This window comes from Vipera berus (assembly GCF_964194415.1).
Source record: "Vipera berus genome assembly, chromosome: 3".
NCBI classification, from domain to species: Eukaryota; Metazoa; Chordata; class Lepidosauria; order Squamata; family Viperidae; genus Vipera; species Vipera berus.
Genome location: NC_138204.1, coordinates 149,257,509 through 149,283,895, shown reverse-complemented (window position 1 = coordinate 149,283,895; position 26,387 = coordinate 149,257,509). Strand labels below are relative to the sequence as shown.

The window sequence follows — 26,387 nt, the reverse complement described above, 5'->3', positions numbered from 1 at the left end:
GAATGGAGAAAAACCTAGGAATTCCAGGGTACTTGGATAGACTGGGAAATTGTTAAAAAGGGAGGGTGAGGATGGGGATTTTGAAAACATTTTAAATTTGAATAGCTTCAAATTCAAAGTGTCAAGTTTCGTATTAAAAACCAGCCATCCTTGAAGTTCAAACCCTTTCAAACTTTAGAACGTGAAATAATGTCACTCTGTGCTTAAAGAATGTTCAAAATTATCAAAACAAATTGGTTTAAGCTCACAATCAAGGTATTTCAACAAAATAAATCAATGAGAATCTCACTCGGACAATAAGAATAGCTTGAAGTGTAACTCTTTGCTAACACAACTTTGTGGCTCTTAGGAATCCTGAAAAACCTATAGAGTCAAGATGTAGAATCTGATAAGCAGGCTAAATCTGAATCTAATGAACAAAATATTGTCTTTGACACTTTAAGATGCTCTTGTTTAGAGATTTTAAAAGGCATCATTAATTTTCTAATATTAGCAAGCATTATATACTTAATAAAACTTTAGACCTCAAATTAGCTACTAAAAATGTGAACATGTCACAGGGAGAGTGCCATAGTGAACTCATGATTCACTTTGGACTAGATCAGGGGTCTCTAAACTTGGCAACTTTAAGACTTATGGACTTTAATTCCCAGAATTCCTCAGCCAGCATGGTGACTCCCGGACTAAACAATAGGGTGATCTTGAGGAAGGGCAGGGAATCCTATAAGTAATGCATTTAGGTGCTCAATTTAGGGATTTAACCATGAAGGAGAGAACCTAGTTAATATGTATAATTGAGGACTAGCTTGGTGAAGATGGAGGAGCATTCCTCCTTCAAATTTGCCCAGCCATGTTTCCGGTATTATATTAACCTAGATTCCAGAAACAGGAATGGGGAAAGTAGTGACCAGCATACTGCTCCACAGGCAACTCAGATGTGAGCCTTTCTACTCAAAGTTGAATACCAGAAGTAAGTGAGGAGCAATATTGGTATATAATCTTCCATTCTGCCCTGCAGGATGTCTGCTTCAGCTCTCTGACTAACCAAACAAAAGTGTAAAGTCATTGGGTTGCCAGCTTCCATAATGATTCTGGGTGGCATACACAATTAAAAACAATGGAATAGTTAGAACAATGCACAACAGAAAAGAGCAACACGTGTCCAGAAGCAAAACAAGCAAACCGCTTTAGCATCTATAAGCCCAGATAATGTCGATGTTATAGGCCAACATCTTTAATTCAGTGGTTGAGCCCATCCCTTTGAATGCAAAAAGTGTCATTTTTCTAACATTTCTGTTGGGACTAGTAAAGACTCCTACGTGAGTCCCAAAGAGAACACTCTTCCCTGTATAATTAATACTGAATTAAATAGTTTAACTGACCAACTAAATACAATTTTCCTATATTCTTACATTATTTATTCTAAAAAATACTTAGCTTCCTTTATGGAACAAACTGTTTCATACCCTTCAGGCTGCTTCTGTAGCAATGATGTCAGTCACTTGTGGACTCATGAGAAGAGAGAAGAAACCCCCCATCTAACACATAATGTGCTTGATCCAGATAAAACTAAGAAAGTCCTTGAAATTGAACTTCAGTCTTGTTGAAAACATGGAACATAGAATAATATGGTTGGAAGGGACCTTGGAGGTCTTCTAGTCCAACTTCCTGCCCATGATAGGAGATTCTATACCATTCCGGACAAATGACTATCCAGTATCTTCTTGAAAATCTCCAGCAATGGAGCAGCGATAGCTTTTGGAGGCAAGCTGTTCCACTAATTGTTCTCACTGTCAGGAAATTTCTCCTATCATTTAAATTTGACAGCAATGAACGGACTTTCCCTGGCTTGATCACTTGTCCTCAGCAATGCAGTAAGATTGTGGGACTTGTCAGTCAGTCAAAAAATTATTGGTGATGACCACCATGCAAGTCGGTTCCGGGCTGTTAGGAACCTGGCTGCAGACTATAATAATGATAGCCTCTCTCCAGCATTCATTTACAAAAAAAAAAATATTGATGTTCTTCTTCGATCTTTTGAAGGCCCAGATGCAGCTCATCGTGGACAGAATGACTTCTCAGTCTTTCCTTTTAGGCATCAGAAGAGCTGAAAGAAACCGATCCTTTCTAACCCGATCTCTCTGTTGCCGCTTTGAAATGAAGGGTTTTCCAGGTTTGCTCGAAGGCCTTAGAGCATGCTGGAATCCAATGGCAGACTTCTGAAGGTCACTGTTGAGCCAATTCTTGATTCTTTTGCTGCTGTTCCCTTTTTTGCAGGAGCTTTGCTTGAAAAAACACACAGCATCTTCAGTGTCAGATAAATCCTTCTTTTCATCATAGATGACCACAATTTCTCTCTTCCCCAGATCAAACCCATCCAGGGAGTCAATACCATTAGGCTCATTGGAAGTGGACAGAGAATCCTGGTCCCTGATTCCTCCCATTCAGACTGGAGACATCAACAAAGCAGATCAGCTTCTGCTGCATGTCAGTCTGGACTTTGTCATTGAACAGGCTGACTTTGCAGAGAGGCTAGCTCGGCAGTGCAGGCCATCGATGTCCAGCATCATCATGGTCACTGGGACCTCTTTGTGTTGAAAGTTGGACATGATTCTGTGAGTCTGAAAGACAGGTGTCAGCCTCTTTACCTTCCCATGCTCTTCTGCTGCCAAGGGACACTGGCCAGGACAGGTAGCTGTCCAGCTGCTGTGACATCATAAAACACATGGATGACAGCTCACAGAATGTAGAAACAAGTCATTTTCTGGGCAGCAGCCTCCCTTTTTCTCCCACAGCAGACCACTGGAACATCATTTCACGTTCAACAGCACAGTAGGAACCATCCCAGAAAACAGTCTAGATAAAAAACATCCCTTCAGTTTTCTAGGATTTTTTTAAAATCTCCCAATCTAGCCTATAGTTTTGGAGTTTCTTGAGATTTTTAAGTATTATCCAGTTATGAACCTGCTTAGCTTTTCTGACAGCAGCCAGTTAGCTAGATTTTGTTACCTACACCTTTAAGCTAGTTCAGTGTCAAGAAGCATTTATGACAATACTTGCACAAAATTGGGACGTTGGGGAAGTGAATGCCCAAGGAACTAAAAGATTCCCCAACAATCTTTGCCTGTTTTTAATATCAGTACTGTTTCCAAAGAATGTGTTTTTAATTCAGAAATCCTTTGACCAATGCTACATAATGAAACAGAAATTTCTGGGAAAAGCAAATATATTTCCATAGTAACCACCAGGAGAAGCATAGCTATGTCCCCCTCATCCAATATGAGAAAACAGATTGAAAGCTGGGAGGGGTGTTTCATAATGTCTATAATTTAATTATATCAATGTATTACTTCTCACCATGCTGAGAACAGTATGGGCTTTTTTATTAATGGAGAAATTGTAGCTCTGCAAAAAGGGCAAAGATCTGGATGCAGAAATCTCATAATGTCTCTAAAGGTATATTGTAGAAGTCACCTAAAAGTTTTATTAAAATCTTTGTAAAAGCCACTAATAGTTAGAATGCATGATACTGAACTTAAGAAAAATCAATAGTTTACTCTCAATAGGGCAGCTGTAAATATCTCTGTCTTCCTATTTTTGGACGGATTACAAAACTCCTACACAAATTTACTTAAAAGTGTGGTGATATTAAAAACAAACAGAAAGCATATTTTGTTTTCATATGGACATGAAAACAAAACACATACTACTAGTTTACCATTTCTTCCTCCATTAATTGCCAACCCAGATAATAAATATGAGTGTTTGAAATGCAACTATCCAAAAAGGCTCCTACGGATTCAATTATTCTCAGAAAATGTACAAATCTTTTATTTATTTCAGAAGTTAATGCAGAGTATGTTACTAAAGAATAAATAAAATATAAAGCAAACGATGACATTCATTCCTATGGAATGGGAATGGAGTTCAATTTCTCAGAACACATACTTTTCTATTTTTCTTGGTGCACTCTTGGCACATAAAATAATGTGTGGAAAAGTCACAGTATTTATAAATCAATGCATGTGTGTGCCTCGAAGGTATGGAAATACAGAAGCCCCAAAATAGATATAATACAGGGTTTGCATGTTTATTTTTATTCATTCAATTTGTACAGCTAACCATCTCAACCAGTACCTCTGGACAGCGAAAAATCATAAAAACAATTAAAACACAACATAAAAAAGAGCAGTGGTGGTGCAGTGGTTAGAACGCAGTGCTGCAGGCTACTTCTGCTGACTGCTGGCTGCCAGTAGTTCAGCAGTTCGATCCTCATTGGTTCAAGGTTGACTCAGCCTTCCATCCTTCCAAGGTCGGTAAAATGAGGACCCAGATTGTTGGGGACAGTATGCTGACTCTATACATCGCTTAGAGAGGGCTGTAAAGCACTGTGAAGTGGTATGTAAGTCAAAATGCCATTGCTGTTGCTAAAAAAGAAATTAAATACAAATAGCAGCTAAGATATATTATAATCTGTCAGTGTCAAAATAGAACCATCCAACCAAGAACCATCCAGCCAAAATTTCTAAATAATAATAATAATAATAATAATAATAATAATAATAATAATAATAATAATAATAATAATAATAGTTGGAAGGGACCTTGGAGGTCATCTAGTCCAACCCCCTGCTCAGGCAGGAAACCCTATACCATTTCAGGCAAATGGCTGTCCAGTCTCTTCTTAAAAACCTCCAGTGTTGGAGCATTCACCACCTCTGGAGGCAGGTTGTTCCACTGGTTAATTGTTCTAACTGTCAGGAAGTTTCTCCTTAGTTCTAGGTTGCTTCTCTCCTTGACTAGTTTCCATCCATTGCTTCTTGTCCTGCTTTCAGGTGCTTTGGAGAATAGCTTGACTCCCTCTTCTTTGTGGTAGCCCCTGAGATATTGGAACACTGCTATCATGTCGCCCCTCACTCTTCTCTTTGTTAAACTACACATACCCAATTCCAGCAACCGTTCTCTATATGTTTTGGCCTCCAGCCCCCTAATCATCTTGGTTGCTCTTCTCTGTACCCTTTCTAGAGTCTCGACATCTTTTTTACATCGTGGTGTCCAAAACTGGATGCAGTATTCCAGGTGTGGCCTTACCAAAGCATTGTAAAGTGATATTAGTTAATGCAGCCTAGCACTGTGTTGGCTTTTTTGGCAGCTGCAGCACACTGCTGGCTCATATTGAAGGACTCCGAGATCCCTCTCACAGTTACTACTATTGAGCAAGGTACCACCTATACTATACCTGTGCATTTGATTTTTCCTGCCTAAATGTAGAACCTTACTTTTTTCACCATTGAATTTCATTTTGTTAGATAGCGCCCAGTGTTCGAGTCTGTCCAGATCCTTCTGTATCTTAAGCCTATCTTCTGGAGTATTGGCTATTCCTGCCATCTATCCCCTCATCCAAGTCGTTAATGAAGATGTTGAAGAGCACTGGGCCCAGAACAGTGGTCCACTAATTTTGTCACTTGGTCAAAGAATGTAGTAAGATTTGTCTGGCATGATCTGTTTTTGACAAACCCATGTTGACTTTTAGTGATGACTTTGTTTGCATCAAGGTGTTTGCTGATTTGTTGTTTGATTATCTTTTCCAGAATCTTCCCAGGTATTGAGGTCAGGCTGATAGGTCTGTAGTTTCCTGGATCTATTTTTTTCCCTTTTTTGAATATGGGAACTACATCAGCTCTCTTCCAGTCCTCTGGTAGTTCCCCAGTGCTCCAGGATCTATGAAAAATATAGTTCAGTGGTTCTGAGATCACGTCTGCCAGTTCCTTGAGAACTTTGGGATGTCCCTAAATATTTCTAAATAGACCACAAGTTACTATTAAAATATCTGCTAAAAGCACAATTGTGTCCACACAGATTTTTTGGGAAGTGAAAAGTGAAGATTTAAACAAAAATTCACTGCTATCTTGAAAAAAAATGGAAGTTAAAAAAAAATGACCCATACCAAAGCAAGTATATCTAGATTTGCATTCTTTGTATAAGACCTAGCTTGTTTGGGACAAATAGTTTATTTTATCTAACCATTTGCTTTATCTATAGACAGGAGAGCTCAGCAAGCCTCAGTGTTAATCTGCATCAAGCACTGACTTGATCTTAAAGAACATGAAAGAGTTCATTTTCACAGATGAGATCAAGTTACAACTGCTTCAGTTTGCACACAGAGGTGATGATGGTTTACTTTTAAATTACATTCATTTGGAATTTCATCATACCCAAAGCAATCACTGCTCACTGTCATTCTCTTCCATTAATCACATAAGCATAATAAACATTATTGGACATGTTCTCCTTATACAGTGGCCTTTCCTTCCAATCCTTTTGCCAACGACTTCTACCGATCCAAGCTATGCCTCCCTTTCCCATTTGTGGGTGCAAACAAGAAAAAAGGGCTTCCAAATAAAAATACTGCCTTAGAGGTGGTAGATCTAACTCAGAAAAATAAGATGGACGTTGTTCCCTTCTAACACAGCTTGAGTTCAGGTATTTCTCTCACAACGAACAGTTTTTATGTTTTCCTCATGTTATTACTGTTTCTTGAATACTGCTTAGGTAACAGATGTCATTTTCTAAAGAACACTTGGCACTGCTTTGTGAAAAGTGACCTGCAAAGACCTAGGTTTTGACTGCATTATCTGTTTTGTCATTCTATTTTACTTACTAGTATCAATAGTATAAGCAGATATAATCTGACGGATAATTGCATCATCCTCCATTTCAGTAATAATTCTGAGGGTGTGCCTCAATTAAGTTATAGGAAATGTTCAGGAACATGAATGTAACTGCTATGTTTCTAAGAGCAAAGGATCATGGATACTGCCTGTGCTAATCCATGCCAAAGGTTCATTTGATTCTGACAGTCTAAAAAGCATCCAATCACATATGCATGCATAAATGCTTAGCAGCAAAAGCAAAGCACAAATTAATAATTAATATATAATTAATATAGGCTTGAGCCTAAAATCTATCACTATTTTTCCATATCTTATAAAAGCTGCAATTCCTACTAAATTTAATTTTGAGAGATAAATCAGTTAATTTAGTATTTTTTGTATGAGTACTTCTTAATATAGACAAACTGTGATAATGAAAAACAATCATTTTTTAAAATAAATTGCTAAACCAGAACACTTGAAGTAGACATTCATTTTCAGATTTTTTTCCTCTGATGCCTGATATTTCAGAAGACAAATTTGCAATACTACAGCCTTCAACTTACGATCACAACTCAGCCCAAAATTTCCCTTGCTAAGCAAGACAGTGAGTTTTGACCTATTTTATGACTTTTCTTCCCACAGTCGTTAAGTGAATCATTGCAGTTGTTAAATCAGTAATATGGTTGTTAAGTGAATCTGGTTTCCCCACTGACTTTACTGGTCAGAAGGTCACAAAAAGTGATCATATGACCCCAGAACACTGCAACCATCATAAAATGCATGCCAGTTGCCAGGTGTCACAATTTTGATCACATGACCACAGGAATGTTGCAATGGTCATAAATATGAAAAATGGTCATAAATCACTTTTTCGGTGCCATTGTAACCTCAAACAGTCATTAAACAAATAGTTGTAAGTCGAGGACTACCTGTACATAAGCATATATCAACATTAAGCATCAACGATTAGGAGGTATGCAGAATATGTTTGGGATGGCAGCAAGTTCTCTCTGATCATTTTCCAGACCACACACATTTCAAAGTTTCCTCCTCCTATGCTTGTCAGCCATACAGTAGGGATAATAACAACAGACTTCAGAAGTGTTCATATATAATGTTTTCACATTAAAAGGGTGAGACATAAACTTTATCATTTCTGTATTTTTTCAAATGATTTATATACTACTACAATTGAATTTGAGCAGCTAATAGTTAGGACTGTATTGTATTTACATATTAAGCCAGGGGTTCCCAACCCTTGGGGTGCGAGATGATATTCCAGGGGTGCAAAAACATGGGTTTAGAAGTTTCAAAATTATAATGTATATGCATAACTCGTTTTGAACTTTTGTAAGGGGTGCGAGAATATATCAGAAGCGTTCTACGGGTGCGGGGTATAGAAAAGGTTGGGAACTGCTGTATTAAGCGGACCCTTCCTTAGCATGGGAATAAAGCTAGGAAGAAGAAGATTGTATTATTACATGTTATTATATTAGGATTGTACAATGCTTTGAATTCCAAGGGGAAAATATGCTTTGGTGCACATGTACACCAAACTTTGAAATGTGTGTGGTCTGGAAAATGATCAGAGAACCTCAGCTGCCATCTCAAAAGTATTATTATTTTATTCTATGTATCTCCTAAACTTTGGTATTTGACACGCATGTGCTGTTGCAGAGAGCAATCACAGGTACTACATGAGTGTCTCTCATACTCTCTAAAACACCTTCTTGCTTCTTGCTTTTGAATCCAGTGGGCTGCAAAGCAGTACATGAACTGACATTTTGTATAAATTGGAACAAACCTTTCTAATAGCAAATATGCTGTAACACTTTAAATATGTAAATCTTTCAGTTTTAATTACTATTAAAAATACCCTCCAAAACAAAATATAACCAACCAAAGCACCTACAAACACAAAACCCAACAGAATACCATCCTTAAATGATTTCTTTATACCCTTAAAGTGAATTAACTTGAAGAATAAGTACAAATCTTATATACATACACAAAATTGGCAATGTCGTATCATTAAAGATACCCAAAACCACAGAGGGACAAAACACCCTGCTCACTTCCTACATATCCCTGTAGGCCCTTAGGTTGCTCTTTATCACTCATAGTTGCTATTTCAGCTTTCAGGCTATTCTTGATAATCTCACAGGAAAAGGAAGGGATGGAGCAAACCAGGTACACTGCTAGTCCACTACTATGTGAGGAGAGAGGAAGAAATGTTCACTAGAAGTAGATGACCAAGGACTCCAAAACCTAATTCCCAAATTTCCATATAATTAATCAAACTTTCACTTTGTGCAGTTTTTTTTTGTACCCTGAGCCTTCTTCAAAACAAGAACAATATCTGCATGCACATAGACACTTGCATAAACCAATTAATACTTCGAAGGTATAAACTGCTAGAATATAATATCTAATATTTAAGTTGGCACAATTTGGAGTTTAACTATAAGTGATTTGTTTAAGCCAGGTATACTATCAGCCTCTTAGGTATTGACAAAACGGCACTGGGCTGTTCTTGGGTCACCTTCTTCTGTACTGGACTATTGTAGCAACTAAACCAGACATTTTATATTCCTTAACTGTATGGAATTGCCCTTTTTCCATGTTTTTCATCAACACTGCCCAAATAAACTTCCCTTTCAGAAACTTTTAATGGGAGTTTTAAGGTGTGTCTTATTTTTCTTTGTCCTGGTTTATAGATTACATTGGCAGGTATGCTTAGGAAAGAAACTCAGAGCTTAGCATAAGCAAAAAAGCAATACATTTGTTCTATCAGAGAACTGGCAATAAAGCTGAGAAAATATACTTCCTCACATATGTTTTTTGTTTGTTAAAAGATATAACAAGGGCATAAAATGCTAAGCTTCACAGCCACCAAAAACAAAGAGATATGCCTATGAATTGAAATTAACTAAAAAGTATCTAAACATTCTTAAGAAAGAAGTGCCTTTTCAAGAACATTAAAATAGGAAGGTACTAACATTTATTTAACAAATAGATATTTCTCATAGTCACTTCCTTTCCCTTTAGTTATGATTAGAAGTGTACTTCACTTGTTCTTAATATTGAGAAATTTGTATTTTACTCAAAAAGCAATTGTACAATGTGACTGCTGCTTTATCTAGACTCTACTATTCCTAGCACTGTTCATCACCAATAACATCCATGTTGGATTGCAATAATATATTCTACTTGGAGTAGCTTTTAAAGGTATTTCAAAAATTTCAAGTGGTGTAGAACGTAATCATTTGACTGGAGAGTTAGGTGATTTAAGTAATGCCCATATTACATTAATTGTATTGCATTTCCAAAGCTCCTACATTTCCATAGACACTCTAATTATTTTAACCCTAAGAAAACCTGAACACTTTGGGATTGGCAATTACCACAGCTTTTATTACAGCTGATATTTATTGTTGCTTTACTGCATGTTATGAGTTTCCTTGGGGGAAGGGGCATAACCACCTGAAAGGATGAGCTTAAAAGTATTTACGATAAACAGATATTTTAGACTTTCATATTCTTCCAACTTTCTAGTAATAGGTCAGAATACTCCATGACATAAATATATTCAAATAAAAAATAAACATCTAAAAACTCGTAATCTGAATATGATAAATACCTTAGTAACACATACATCAAGCATCATCAGAGGTCATCCACAGAAATTGTTTTTATAATAGAGTTTGGTTCTGGAAACTGAAAACTAGCATTATAACCCTAGGGATCTTCTGGACAGTGTAATCACATAATCCTCACCACCTACCAAGTGTCCACTTAGTCTACTCACAGTTCTCAGACACACGCTTTGCATTTCTTTGTGTCTCAAAATTCACTTGCACACTGAAATTGTATCCTAGCAAGACAGAGTTGCAAACAACGGTTACAATTGACAATGAGACCTAATCAGGTTCTGGGCAAGGGACATTCCCCCTGAAGAAGCAGACCAAAGATGTGTAGATTCTCTTCTATCTAGATGGAGACTATGGTCAGAGGTCAAATTCCAAAATACCACTATATAAAGCAAAATTACCGTAACAGTATCCAAGTACTGAACAAAGGAAGATTAATTCAGAGATTGTAGAAACATAGTTTTTTTCCTTCCACTTCAATTCTCTAACCTTCAAAATACTTTCAAATTTGTATGGGCACATTTCTATTTTCCAGTCATCAGATACACAGACATCAAAATACAACTTTATTGTAGTTTCATTCTGACTAGCATTTATTTCTGAAACTGTCATATGATTGAGAAATTGCCAACCAGCATTATTCTACTCAATTAATCTATGCAGAATGATAATAAAAGAATATGCTAATGTCAAAATTCATATATAATGCTAAACTATTTTTAGTCATAGTGTTTTGAACAAATCAGAGTCTATCTTGGAGAAGAACAAAGAAATTATATCTTATTGCAGTGAATTTCTGAGCATCTTGTAGCAGTGAAGAACTTCTTTATGAATCTGTGGGACTGTTTTCTATTTATTGTGAGATGCAAGTTATACTTCTATTTTTTACAATATTTTGTGTATGAAGGATGGTTGACTGGAGACTTTTGCTTTTCTTGCTTTTTTATGAGGAGACTGTTATTGGACTGACTTCCTTTTTTGGATGGTTTGTTTTGTCAGTATGTTCTTAACATTTCTAGTTTTCCCTGTGAACATCAGTGTTTCACACCAAGAATCTTCTAGTTCAGCATTCTGTTGCCACATCACCAACCAAGTGGTTACTGAAAGCCCACATAGAGCACAGGACTATAACACTCTTTCCTGCTCATGCTTCCTAGAAACTAGTTTCAGAAATATATTTGCCTTAGAAATGAAAATACACAGCCAACATCATTACTGATCATTGTCAGCACTCTTACCCATCATGAATTGTGTAGTCTGCATTTATGCCATTCAAAGGTAGCAAATTCCATAATACATGTATTCTGTAAAATTGTGCTTCAATGGCATTGGCATTCTTTTTCTAGTAAGTAAACGTAAATATCTGGCATGGCACAGGAATTCAGAGTACAATATTCAGTCTTGTAATTAGGAAAAAAATTGGCTATGGAAAGAAGACTGTTGGCATGGAGAGATGGCAAGCCAACAGAGAAAAGCAGGCAAACATAGCTTACCCTGAGTACCTTTTTCTTTTAAAGCTTCTGCTCTATTCTCCTCCTACATGGGTGAGTTGGGACATAATATCAAACCATAATATGCCAGGATTCAAAAGTCAGACATGAGAAACCACCTTTAAAGCAAGCCAATATTCATAAACCAACATACCTTTAATTATAACTTCTTGTACAAATATAAACCACACACTGTGATTTCTTTATGGTTCAAATGTAAAAAATAGCAGACAGCAGATTACAAAACTGATTCTATCTGCTACTACTTCAAAGTGTTTGATGTAAAGGAAAGTGTGATACTGTTCTGCAATGAATAACATGGTGCATCATGTACAAAAATTACTCAGCTTTCTATTCTATTCATGAACATTTGGCAGAAGCCAACAGGACTTGATCTGCAAGCATACATGGAAAGAAAATAAACCATATTATTAGCTTAGGTTCATTAAGTTTACTAACAGGTACTCTCCCATAGATATTCAAAAGATTATGATTATACTATTGCATAGTATGCCACCAGATATGGCAGGAAAGACAGTATATGCAAGCAAAGCCAGACTTAATTATTAGGTTGTGATACTAATGTATTGCCATTTCTCATAATAGTTTGCCATATGATCAATAGCTGTCATTTGTTATATTATGCAGAAATTAGAGTTTCTTCCTTTTTCCCATTCGTTTCTAAAATCCCAATGAATGACATGTGCTTTATTTGAATTAAAACAAATTATTAAAAAAAATCAACATTTTACATAACAATGGATTTAATTTAAACATTTTGTAAAATAGACACACAAGTATTTTTAAAAGTTCATTTTCAACATAATATTCTATATTTGATTTAAAAATATAAAATTATTAGTGGCTTATAGAATAAGCGTGCCTCTTCTATTTAAAAAAAAAAGAAGCAGGTTGAACTTGACTTGTAAGTTCAGTAATGTTCAAAGAGTCTAAGGTCGGCAATCGTGCCTGAAGCACATTCTTTAAACATTTTGTGTCCCGCCTTTTAAGTTGTTTGCAATCCCCTACAAGGTCATATCCACAGCTATCCCTTAGTCCATTTGTAACTTTCCAAAATCAAAGTTCTAATCACCTTTTTGCTGTTTATTCCAAAAGGGAAAAAAATCAAGTCCTTAAATTTGTATTTAAAGTTTCTTTGGCTAAGGATTGAGGGAAACTCACCCAGTGCTATTACAAATTGTCACTCTCTTACAAGCTGAAAAGCAGTTAAGAAGCAATTTCTGAAAATGATTAGAAAAGGAAGTATGCGAATCCAGTGTCCTTCTGAAGGTGCTGACCATGATTTGAGCAAAAGATGGGTATTCCTTTGTCTCCCAGAAACCTACTGGAAGCTGCTATCTTATGTTCTCTTCTTGAGGACCTACTGTATGGAATACAGTAGGGCAATCCTATGCATTTTCCTTGTCATGCCAGTTTTTCATTCCGCCATAGTCTTCAGTTTGCCATTTCTTACTCAGAAGTCTGATTGCTCAACAACTCAAACTTCTCAAATACCAATTGTAGAAAATAGCATGCAGCCTTCAATTGTTGCGAAGTTTTTCTCTTTAAAATGCTATTGATCAAGGGCTGTGAACCATTCTTTTAATGTCCAACAGAAGACAGCCCCAAACTCCTCAAAGTAACAGCACTGCGAATATGCACATGTGGAAAACAAATGCCATTCTTTGCACCACCATTGCCAAAGAATAGGATCACTTGTTTGCTGAATTCACATCATGTTTATACTAGTACTTGAGTTATCACCCATCTGCTTCAGTTCTACTAGGTTTCTGATAAACAAAGAAGGAAAACAACCCTTATCAAGATAATGAGAGCAGTCAAAAGTGACCACATCAATCACCAGTTTCCTCCACAACAGCAGAATAAATGGGCACCCTACAAGCTGGAAATCTTCTGAGACCTTTCAAGAATCAAGGCAGGCCAGCTATCACAGCCTCATTATTTTTACTGATTTCTTATCTCTAAATATCAGCATATGACAGGGATGCAAACACAATGTTTCCCCTTAGGGAGCCTTCAAATCCTTCGAATGGGCCGTTCTGAATGAAGTCGGGAAGTGGGTTGACCACACAACAGGTCATTTTGAGTTCTTCTTGCAAAAAAAATTACAATGTCCTTACTTTTTTAACACTTCCAGAATAATCAGAGCTGCCCATCTCAAAACATTCCATGATAGTGTAAATCATTTTGAACTCTCCTAGAAAATATTAAATATGGGGTCTAGTTGATCCATGACGTACTGAGATTGCAGTTTGGTAAAAAACATATTTATGAGTTCTTGAGCTCTCAACAATATGCCTTACCTTACCTTACCTCTCATAATGAAATCCATAAACTCTCAAGTGAAAAAAAACCTGCTTGTTCACAGATAACACTCTACTTACTTAGATGAAACATATTTCATATTAAATATTCATACTATCGCTAGAAGGTGCCGGGTTTTTTTTCTCTTTTTAACATTTCAGACTTAAAAACAGGGATTTTTTGACGTATTTATTTGGGAATTACAACTAATATTAGCAAATCTATCAATGAAACATTTAAACATTTTACTTACTGAATATAAGGATGTCCTACTTTCCTTTAATATAAAGTCTTCTCAGGGCTCAAATATCCACCTTTGTGCTACAGTTTTCTGCCAAAAAAGAAGACATTTATTATCTTCATGAAATTCAAAAGCATGTAATTATAAAGGCATACTTAAAAGAGAGAGAAAGAGTGCATATATACACGCAGTTGAACCATTCAGTTTCAAAAATAATCAGGAAGTGGGTCAATCATTTATTTGATTTGGAACTGTCTTAAGATTTTTAACTAATTTAAGATTCTGACTGATGTTTGATGAGAAATTACTCCTAATACAGTTTTTGTTATAGTAGTCCTTGACTTACAACAGTTCAATAAATGACTGTTTAAAGTTACAATGGCACTGAAAAATATGACTGTTTTTCAAAGTTGCGACCTTTGCACCATCCCCATGATCATGTGATTCAAAATTCAGATGCTTGGCAACTGGTTCATAAGTAGGACTCTTGCTGTGTCCCAAGGTCATAATCACCTTTCGATGGTGAATGGGAAAGCCAGATTCACTTAACAACCACATTCCTAACTTATCAACTGCACTGATTCACTTAATGACTGTAGCAAGAAAGGTCGTAAAATGGGGCAAAACTCACTTCTCAAATGTCTCACTTAACAACAGAAATTTTGAGTTCAATTGCGGTCAGACATCAAGAGCTACATGTATTTCTAAGTGATGAACAGAGCTGTATATATACTCAAATATGTTGGCAACCAGAATTGAAAAGCACGCTATAATTTCCAGGAGCAGACTATGGTCATTACTCACAAGGCTCCTCCATATTACCTTTTTTAACTGTTCCCCACTCCAGACTATAATCTCATTCTATATATATAATACACTAGATCATAATTCCTGGCTGGCTCAGGAATTCTGGGAGTTGAAGTCCAGGTGTCATAAAAGAGCCAAGGTTGCCTACCCCTGCACTAGATGCAACAATATTCCCTACTTAGTATGAAAAATAACTAAAAATATACCTCAATCTTATTTTTCTTAGTCTTATTTCGCTGAATCAAGAATAAAGTGATTATAGTTTTATACAGAATGTTTTTAAACTATATAATATATTCTGGTCCAAATAACATAAATTAATATGATCAGCACATATTTTAAGAACTTCTAAAATACCTTATAATGTATTACAAAAGAACTGCTTTATAATTGTTCTTATGCACTACCTGACAATAAGGCAGTGTATAACTGTCTGGAAAAAAAATCTCCCTGCTACATATTCAACTTGAAAACAAAAATGCAACATTATAATTATAGTTTAAGAAAACGAAAACAAAAAAAAATCCCTGCAACAGTAAGCAGCATTTTATTTTTTAAAAATTTATAAACAGGTAGGAATGGGAATTAAGCCTTCTGGAATGTAATAATTTAAGTTTTTAGCTATTTGTAGATCAAACACTGTAGAACTTGACTAATGCATTAAAAACAAACAGGGAAGATGTCAGTATTTTATTTTTTTTAAAAAAGCAAAATCTTACCTATCTAATCTGAAACTGCCTTGTAAGTGGTCTCTTTATATAAAATGAATCCGTAATCCATAATACAATTGGGTTTCATGTTTCAAAATGATGTTGGCATCTAGCCATAGAGCAAAGTTTTCTTTTTAAAATATGCTATGGGTTAAGGAGGAGTCCTGCAACCACAGAAGTCATAACACAGCAAACTGTGATCTGATCCTATCTTGGAACAATCATAGTCAACTTCCTATAAAGCATGCAAAGATTCAATGCCTGATGTGAAGTTCCTTAAAACCACTTAACTGTTAGCACTTTGTTCCACCTTAATATTTTCAAATAACTGTCCTTTTATTTCTATGTACCAGCTGGAAATGCACTGAAAATTTCAGTTCAAAGACTGGTGGTTAACTGAAAAACAGCTAAGTAGTTGAAGGTATTAAAGCTTTGTAAATATATGGTAGTGCACCCGAACTATAAAAGTGGTGCTTTGTAAATATACGGTAGTGCACACGAACACCTCTTTTTAAAACAGCCATATCGGCCTCACAACACTGATTGGAAAGCTGCTGCCAGGAGTCTCTGAAATTGGGTGTATGCATGACTAAAATGCTGGGCACAGCTTCTGAAGCAGCTATGTAAGTCTGTAAAAAAATATGCCTGCTCTAATGATTCCTCTCTCTCCAAAAAGAGAGTGAAAGAGGCTTCATAGGCACTCTTGCACCTTCTTAACTATGTCTTTCAAGACTTATATCATTTTAGGTGGTAACGATAATAGCACCAATACTACAATGCTTCAGTTGCAAAATATCTTATGAAACGTAATAAATTCAATGTCCTGTTTTCAAACTAACACAAAATAACAACCTATCTTATTATAGCACAAACACTATGCTCTGTGCAATTATTTCTAAGATACTTCTCTGTCATTTTACTAAAAATACATACTGAAAGAGAAAAACAGAGAATTCAAGCACAGCAACATTTACACTACAATATATTTTTTATTTGATGCTTTCAAACTTAATGTTATTCAGAGGAAAAACATAATGTTTCATAGCCCAAGAAAATGTTTTCTGCACTCAAGCTATCTCACCCCACCACTATACTCCCACAGTAGTTTCAATATTACTTCAGTTCCGTTAAGATTCATACCCAGCTCAGCTAATATCTGACCATTCTTGGTTTTGCATTCATCTGACCTCAATATACATTGTTTGTTCAGAAAGATGATACGGTTTTGCAATGAATGAGAATAGGTTATACAACACGTTATATTTATAAAATAACCCTAGTCTCAAGTAGAAAGCCATAAGCTGTAAATTCTATTTAGCCTAAAATATATATATCCACCTTAAGGGTTACACAATTTTTCTGAAAAATTACAGGATATATGAAAATTCTTTTCCCATGGATCAGAACCAATTATTGAAAAACCTTTTATTTAAATTCTTCAAAGGCACACATAATATTAGCTGAGCAATATAAAATTTTGGGATTCTATCTAAATACAGATAGTCCTCGACTTACATTCATTTAATTAGTGACCGTTCAAAGTTACAACTGCACAAAAGAACTTACGATCATTTTTCACAGGACCGTTGTAGAATCCCCATGGTCACATGATCAAAATTCAGATGATTGTCAACTGGCTCATATTTAGGGATGGCTGCAGTGTCCTGGGATCATGTGATCGATCACCTATTGCGATCTTCTGACAAGCAAAATTAATGGGGAGGCCAAATTCACTTTACAGATGTGTTACTAGCTTAACAACTGCAGTGATTTTACTTAACTGTGGCAAGAAAGATTGTAAAATGGAGCAAGATGCACTTAACAACTGTCTTGCTGAGCAATAGAAATTTGGGGCTGAATTGTGGTTGTAAGTCAAGGACTATCTGTATCCATTTTGGTGGCAGTTTCCCCCCCCCCCCATAAAGCAGTACTGTATACCTTTTTCCAAAAGCAAAGTCATTTAGGCACTTACTCTTCATGCCATCATATTCTGTAAACTAACATTTAAACATTCAGAAATAGTATTTGGGTGAGGAGAAAAATGAAAACATGGAAAGAAGAAAGCCATCTATATTAAACCTTAAAGTTTTAAAAACAAGCAAATCCTTCCGTAATAGTAGATTTGCTAGGGACTGGATGGGGAAATTGTACATATGGACCCATGTGCTAAAACAAGGGAAAGATCTACAGCCTTGGTGGAGCAGTGGGCTAATGCCTCCTTAAGTAACACCAGCTGCCTGCAATTAGTGCAGGTTCGCATCCCACCAGGCTCAAGGTTGACTCAGCCTTCCATCCTTCCGAGGGAGGTAAAATGAGGACCCAGATTGTTGGGGGCAATTAAGCTGACTTTGTAATAATGCCACTGGGGGGGAAAGCCCTAATAAGCAGGCATATACATAGAATGAAGGCTATTGCTAAGCACATTGGTTTGTGCTTAGATTGTAAGCCGCCCTGAGTCTTCGGAGAAGGGCGGGATATAAATGGGATTTAAAAAAAAATAACTTTAAAATACCACAGGTAAGCATTAATTCTAAACTTTGTGAATGATATAAATGTATACATTCCACTGCCAAATTGAACTGCAGCTGAAGTTATAATCCAAAAACTAAATATTTCGATGTTTCAGCACCAGCATAATAATCTCTATCAGTTACTTTAAACTAATTCTGTAGTACTTGATTTTTTTTGCCCTCCAGATGTTTTACTCAGAACTCCCATAATCCGTTATCACTGGCAATGTTGGATAGGATTTATGAAAACTGAAAATTAAAACATCTGGGGGGCATAGGTTTGCTTATTCTGAATCAAATACATAAAATTTTCCTAGAGCCAAATTTTATATGTAAAAGCTAATATCTGTCACTAGTCCCATTTAGTTTCTTTCTTAATTTTAACATTTTGCATATCATTATTTTTCTGTTTTGTGAATGCAATGGCTTAAAAAAATCCACCATCACAAAGTGGTAATGTAGGAATTACAAATTTAAAGGATTCTTTATTACAGTAGAGTAATAAAAAGTAGAGTAATAAAAGTAGAGTGGCTCAGTGGGTTAGGACGCTGAACTTGTCGATCGGAAGGTCGGCAGTTTGGCGGGTCGAATCCCGAGTGCCGCGTAGCAGAGTGAGCGCCTGTTACTCGTCCCAGCTTCTGCCCACCTAGCAGTTCGAAAGCACGTAAAAATGCAAGTAGAAAAATAGGGACCACTACGGTGGGAAGGTAACAGCGTTCCGTGCGCCTTTGGCGTCTAGTCATGCCGGCCACATGACCACGGAGACGTCCTCAGACAAGCGCTGGCTCTTCGGCTATGAAACGGAGATGAGCACCGGCCCCTAGAGTCGGAAACGACTAGCACGCATGTGCGGGGGAACCTTTACCTTTACCTTTTTACACTAATACAAAAAGGCTCTAAGAAACAAAAATGTTGCCTATAGGTAGTCCTTGACTTACAAGCAGTTCATTTAGTGACTGTTCAAAGCTACAATGGCACTGAAAAATCACTTAAGTCTGTTTTTCACCCTTACGACCATTACAGCATCCCCATGGTCATGTGTTGAAAATTCAGATACTTGGAAACTGACTCATATTTATGACAGTTGCAGTGTCCCAGGATCGTGTGATCATCTTTTCCAACCTTCTTACAAACAAAGTCAATGGGGAAGCCAGACTCACTTAACCGTGCTACTGACTTAAAAACTACAGCGATTCACTTAACAACTGTGGCATTGCTTGGGTCTTGAACTGCCAACCTTTCAATCAAGAAGCCCAGTGTTTTAACCACTAGACCACCATGTTCCCCACCCCACCCATCATGCAAGACAGGCACAAAAAGTGAAAGAAGTCAATTTTCATTCCCAACATAGGCCATAATGCAGTAACACCTCTCTTAGAAGGAAAAAAAAATGAGTCTGGATGATGAGTTAAGTTCAAAGCCAATATTACTGAATATTTGTGATCTTTAAGAATACTCCATAATAAAAGTACCTAAAATGTCTACTGAAGTAATCACCCTGCAGTTTTGCAGCAAATAAATGTGTAGTCCTTTATCTATTTTATTATTATATAAGCTTTCATGGATTATACTTACCTCATCCAAAAGAAATATACTGCAAAATTATACACGTTTTTTAAAAAAAAATATTTATATGTTTAAGATAAACTGCATAATAAGCACTTCTTACATGAAGAAAATTGTATTGTTATATACCGTATATACTTGAGTATAAGCCGACTCGAGTATAAGCCGAGACCCCCAATTTCACCCCCAAAAACTGGAAAAAGTTATTGACTCGAGTATAAGCCGATCCGCCGTTCTGCAAGCCTCTGCCGCCAGCAGAGGCTCGATCCGCCATTTTGCAAGCCTGAATACACAGGAATACCCTGTGTGGCCAAGGCTCATCGACAGGTCTCCGTTCCTCCTGCCGAACTTTGGGGAGGTTTGGGCGCCTCCCCAAACCTCCCCAAACCTCGGCAGGTCTCCGTTCCTGTTTGGGGAGGTTTGGGCGCCTCCCCAAACCTCCCCAAACCTCGGCAGGTCTCCGTTCCTCCGCGCAGACCTGCCGACCTTTGGGGAGGTTTGGGCGCCTCCCCAAACGTCCCCAAACCTCGGCAGGTCTCCGTTCCTGTTTGGGGAGGTTTGGGCGCCTCCCCAAACGTCCCCAAACCTCGGCAGGTCTCCGTTCCTCCGCGCAGACCTGCCGACGTTTGGGGAGGTTTGGGCGCCTCCCCAAACGTCCCCAAACCTCGGCAGGTCTCCGTTCCTGTTTGGGGAGGTTTGGGCGCCTCCCCAAACCTCCCCAAACCTCGGCAGGTCTCCGTTCCTCCGCGCAGACCTGCCGACCTTTGGGGAGGTTTGGGCGCCTCCCCAAACGTCCCCAAACCTCGGCAGGTCTCCGTTCCTGTTTGGGGAGGTTTGGGCGCCTCCCCAAACCTCCCCAAACCTCGGCAGGTCTCCGTTCCTCCGCGCAGACCTGCCGACCTTTGGGGAGGTTTGGGCGCCTCCCCAAACGTCCCCAAACCTCGGCAGGTCTCCGTTCCTCCGCGCAGACCTGCCGACCTTTGGGGAGGTTTGGGCGCCTCCCCAAACGTCCCCAAACCTCGGCAGGTCTCCGTTCCTCCGCGCAGACCTGCCGACCTTTGGGGAGGTTTGGGCGCCTCCCCAAACGTCCCCAAACCTCGGCAGGTCTCCGTTCCTGTTTGGGGAGGTTTGGGCGCCTCCCCAAACCTCCCCAAACCTCGGCAGGTCTCCGTTCCTCCGCGCAGACCTGCCGACCTTTGGGGAGGTTTGGGCGCCTCCCCAAACGTCCCCAAACCTCGGCAGGTCTCCGTTCCTGTTTGGGGAGGTTTGGGCGCCTCCCCAAACCTCCCCAAACCTCGGCAGGTCTCCGTTCCTCCGTGCAGACCTGCCGACCTTTGGGGAGGTTTGGGCGCCTCCCCAAACGTCCCCAAACCTCGGCAGGTCTCCGTTCCTGTTTGGGGAGGTTTGGGCGCCTCCCCAAACCTCCCCAAACCTCGGCAGGTCTCCGTTCCTCCGCGCAGACCTGCCGACGTTTGGGGAGGTTTGGGCGCCTCCCCAAACCTCCCCAAACCTCGGCAGGTCTCCATTCCTGTTTGGGGAGGTTTGGGCGCCTCCCCAAACCTCCCCAAACCTCGGCAGGTCTCCGTTCCTCCGCGCAGACCTGCCGACCTTTGGGGAGGTTTGGGCGCCTCCCCAAACCTCCCCAGGTCTCCGTTCCTGTTTGGGGAGGTTTGGGCGCCTCCCCAAACCTCCCCAAACCTCGGCAGGTCTCCGTTCCTCCTGCCGACCTTTGGGGAGGTTTGGGCGCCTCCCCAAACCTCCCCAAACCTCGGCAGGTCTCCATTCCTCCTGCCGACCTTTGGGGAGGTTTGGGCGCCTCCCCAAACCTCCCCAAACCTCGGCAGGTCTCCGTTCCTCCTGCCGACCTTTGGGGAGGTTTGGGCGCCTCCCCAAACCTCGGCAGGTCTCCGTTCCTCCGCGCAGACCTGCCGACCTTTGGGGAGGTTTGGGCGCCTCCCCAAACCTCCCCAAACCTCGGCAGGTCTCCGTTCCTGTTTGGGGAGGTTTGGGCGCCTCCCCAAACCTCCCCAAACCTCGGCAGGTCTCCGTTCCTCCGCGCAGACCTGCCGACGTTTGGGGAGGTTTGGGGAGGCGCCCAAACCTCCCCAAAGGTCGGCAGGAAGAACGGAGACCTGCCGAGGTTTGGGGAGGTTTGGGGAGGCGCCCAAACCTCCCCAAAGGTCGGCAGGTCTGCGCGGAGGAACGGAGACCTGCCGAGGTTTGGGGAGGTTTGGGGAGGCGCCCAAACCTCCCCAAACAGGAACGGAGACCTGCCGAGGTTTGGGGACGTTTGGGGAGGCGCCCAAACCTCCCCAAAGGTCGGCAGGTCTGCGCGGAGGAACGGAGACCTGCCGAGGTTTGGGGACGTTTGGGGAGGCGCCCAAACCTCCCCAAACAGGAACGGAGACCTGCCGAGGTTTGGGGACGTTTGGGGAGGCGCCCAAACCTCCCCAAAGGTCGGCAGGTCTGCGCGGAGGAACGGAGACCTGCCGAGGTTTGGGGAGGTTTGGGGAGGCGCCCAAACCTCCCCAAACAGGAACGGAGACCTGCCGAGGTTTGGGGACGTTTGGGGAGGCGCCCAAACCTCCCCAAAGGTCGGCAGGTCTGCGCGGAGGAACGGAGACCTGCCGAGGTTTGGGGACGTTTGGGGAGGCGCCCAAACCTCCCCAAAGGTCGGCAGGTCTGCGCGGAGGAACGGAGACCTGCCGAGGTTTGGGGACGTTTGGGGAGGCGCCCAAACCTCCCCAAAGGTCGGCAGGTCTGCGCGGAGGAACGGAGACCTGCCGAGGTTTGGGGAGGTTTGGGGAGGCGCCCAAACCTCCCCAAACAGGAACGGAGACCTGCCGAGGTTTGGGGACGTTTGGGGAGGCGCCCAAACCTCCCCAAAGGTCGGCAGGTCTGCGCGGAGGAACGGAGACCTGCCGAGGTTTGGGGAGGCGCCCAAACCTCCCCAAACAGGAACGGAGACCTGCCGAGGTTTGGGGACGTTTGGGGAGGCGCCCAAACCTCCCCAAAGGTCGGCAGGAGGAACGGAGACCTGCCGAGGTTTGGGGAGGTTTGGGGAGGCACCCAAACCTCCCCAAAGGTCGGCAGGAGGAACGGAGACCTGCCGAGGTTTGGGGAGGTTTGGGGAGGCGCCCAAACCTCCCCAAAGGTCGGCAGGAGGAACGGAGACCTGCCGAGGTTTGGGGAGGCGCCCAAACCTCCCCAAACGTCGGCAGGTCTGCGCGGAGGAACGGAGACCTGCCGAGGTTTGGGGAGGCGCCCAAACCTCCCCAAACGTCGGCAAGTCTCCGTTCCTCCGCACCCTGCCTGCCTGCTTCTTTCCGCTGCGGAAAGAAGCAGGCAGGCAAGGCGCGGAGTTTGGGGAGGTGCGCGCGCACCTCCCCAAACCTCCCCAAACTTCGGCAGGTCTCGGACGGCGGTAGCTTGGGAGAGGTGCGGGCGATCCCGGAAGCACCAAAGCCTCGGCCGCGCACAAGTCCTCGGTAAGTTTTTTTGTTGACTGGAGTATAAGCCGAAGTGGAATTTTTCAGCCCAAAAAGTGGGCTGAAAAATTCGGCTTATACTCAAGTATATACGGTAATAGCATAATCTGATATGCTGATATTCTTAAAGGAAAAGTATTACTATCTGGAAATCAATTACCAAAAAAGAGCAGAGGTTCAAAAGTGAAAGATATATTGTTGCAGGCAAAGTCTATCTTCTCCTCTTTTACCTGAAAGCATGTGTCTGATGAAGAAGTACATTCCACTTAGTAGGATATGATGTTAGTTCAACATCAATCCATCTACACAGCTCTACTGATTTCAGATCTCCAATGTGGACTGCTGAAATCCATTCAGCATATTTAACTTAAAAAATACAAATATTAAGAGTTCTGCCCGTTTACCTTTGTTATTTCTTCATTTATCATAAGTATCCTTCCAATTAGTGAAAAGTTGTTTCGCCAACATTATATTACGAATAAAAAAAAGAACTCTGAACAAATGGATAAAATGAAATGGATTAAGTATATGCAACCTAACAAATCAATTTATACCTGCCCTTTCTCTGGTTAGAGGCTTCATTCTCAGCTATTGTTTGAAATAAACTTTATACAATGGGTTATAAAAATTCAGCGCAATAATGGAAATGTTTTCTAAGTTTGCTCCAATCTTAAAACTGTTTCCTGCCACACAGGAATTTATGTCATATTTATAATAGATTAAACCTGTAGCCTCCTTTCCTGGATTCCTGTTGATTGACAGAAGGGAACTTTGTGATTCACTGAACAGATACATTCTTTAAAAATTATGTTTATGCCGGATGGTCATAATTTATTTATTTATTTATTATTGGGACTTATATGCCACCCTATCTCCTGAAGGACTCAGGGCGGCTAACAACAATAAATAAAAAATAAATAATAATAATAATAAAATAACAATAATAAAAAATATTTGTCCAACTTATGATCATAATTGATCTTGGAATTATACTTGTTAATTTGTGCTTGTTGTTAAGCAGGTAAGTGGGTAACTCTCAAGAGTAGAATGATATTCTGAATTGCTGAATGGTATACTTTGCTGCTTGACATTAAGTACCTACGTATAGTTTCAAACTACTTTGCTTAACATTTGCAAAATTAACCTTATGCAGAAGCTGTCTTAAAACATATTTCCATCACATTTTCTTGGGTTTTTCACCAGTTGCAAAAATTATATCATATATAGGACTGAATGTTAAAAGTAACCAATTTGGTTAGATGGAGCATAAAAGAAAACATATGTCAAGCAACATTTATACAAAGGTATTCCTCAAGTTATGATTGTAATGGAGCTTGCCCATTATAGACATGTCATTACAGTCATTAAGTGAGGTGCTCACGTGATTGCTCGCATAATAACAAGTATTCCAGCCCTCCCAGGTGTTATTTCTAAGGACAGGTCATTAAATGGAGTGAAAGAGCTATTGGCAAAAAGAGGGCAGGCAGCTCCCCTTCATGTTCAGAACTGGCATGTTGGGCTGGAGAATAGAAGCTCGGATCCTGATGATCCAAGCCTTTTTTCTCTGGCCCATCACTCCCCTTCCTTTCTCCACTCCAGCACTCCTGTCTCTCCTCTCCGTTGTGTCCTAGACCAGGGCTTTTCAACCAGTGGTACGGGTACCACCTGTGGTACATTGGCACCTGGCAGGTGGTACGCGACCATCCTAGAAAAGTGGTAGCAGGGGAGGGGAATGAGCTGAACTGGTGGCAACACCGCACAAGCCTGAGCGAGAGACGGCTGGAGCTGCAGGGCTGTCAGGGCTCAGTGAAAACACCAGGATCAGCGCTTCTTCGGGGGCTGTCAGGGCTCAGTGGAAGCGCCAGGATCAGTGCCAGGCTCCAGCTGGAGATCAGCACTGATCCTGGTGCTTCTGAGCCCAGAAGAAGCGCTGATCAGCTGGAATGTTGCAGCATCTCCAGGGTCTTGTGATTTACATTCAGACGCTTGGCAATTGATTCATATTTATGACGGTCACAGTGTCCCAGGGTCATGTGAAGTGACCAAAACCTGCTGCAACCACCCAGCAGATGGGGGGAATAAAAATCAAACACACCCCCACCCCCAATCCTCAACAGAAATGCTCACAACAATGAAAACCTCAGACAGGAGGAAGAGTGCCACCGGGCAGGCAGGCAGGTGTCTTGCTCGGCTGTGGCTTGGGGGGCACTTTTTTCAGTGACACTGTAACTTTGAACAGTCACTAAGCGAACTGTTGTAAGTCGAGGTCTACCTGTACTTCATCACTTTTTTCCTTTTTTTTGTCATCAAGTTTTTGACACTGCTAGGCAACTGGCGGTACTCGGATGTTGCCATATCCTAAAAGTGGTACAATGGGTGATAAGGTTGAAAAGCCCTGTCCTAGAAAGTTAGAAAGTCTTTCTAGCCCAAAACAGAGAGGGGAAGCAGTATGCTGCACCAAGAGGTGAAATTCTCCCAGTTTCATTTCTTCGTGCAGCATGTCACTGTCCTGCCTTCCCTGAGGTAGACAGAACACCTTGAATCCAGGGTATCATAGCAACCATCTCACCCCAAAGGGATTGGCCCATCTCATTTGCTCCAGCAGAAGAGGCCTACTTTAGATCACCTCTCCCAAAGAATTTCAGCTGGCAGGATATTGGTATAGGACAGGGGTAGGCAACCTCGGCTCTTTTATGACTCATGGACTTCAACTCCCAGAATTCCTGAGTCAGCTACGCTGACTCAGGAATTCTAGGAGTTGAAGTCCATGAGTCATAAAAGAGCCGAGGTTGCCTACCCCTGGTATAGGAGAAGAACCTTTTGTGCTGTAGCCCCCTCCCACTGGAATATTTTCCCCCGGGAGATGAGGTCGGTCCCCACACTTTTGACTTTTTAAAGAGCCTTAAAACCTGGCTCTGCCTACTGGGCTGGGGACCCTGAAAGG

General features: G+C 40.5%; 1 protein-coding gene across 4 annotated transcripts in view; it reads right to left on the bottom strand.

Moving 5' to 3' along the window:
• ATXN1 (ataxin 1) overlaps positions 1 to 26,387 on the bottom strand; it is a 234,641-nt gene that overhangs the window by 182,641 nt on the left and 25,613 nt on the right. For all 4 annotated transcript variants that reach the window (XM_081325120.1, XM_081325124.1, XM_081325122.1 and 1 more), the window contains exon 3: positions 14,375 to 14,452. The gene's annotated coding sequence lies outside the window, so the exon portion shown is untranslated. The remainder of the gene's footprint in view (positions 1 to 14,374; positions 14,453 to 26,387) is intronic.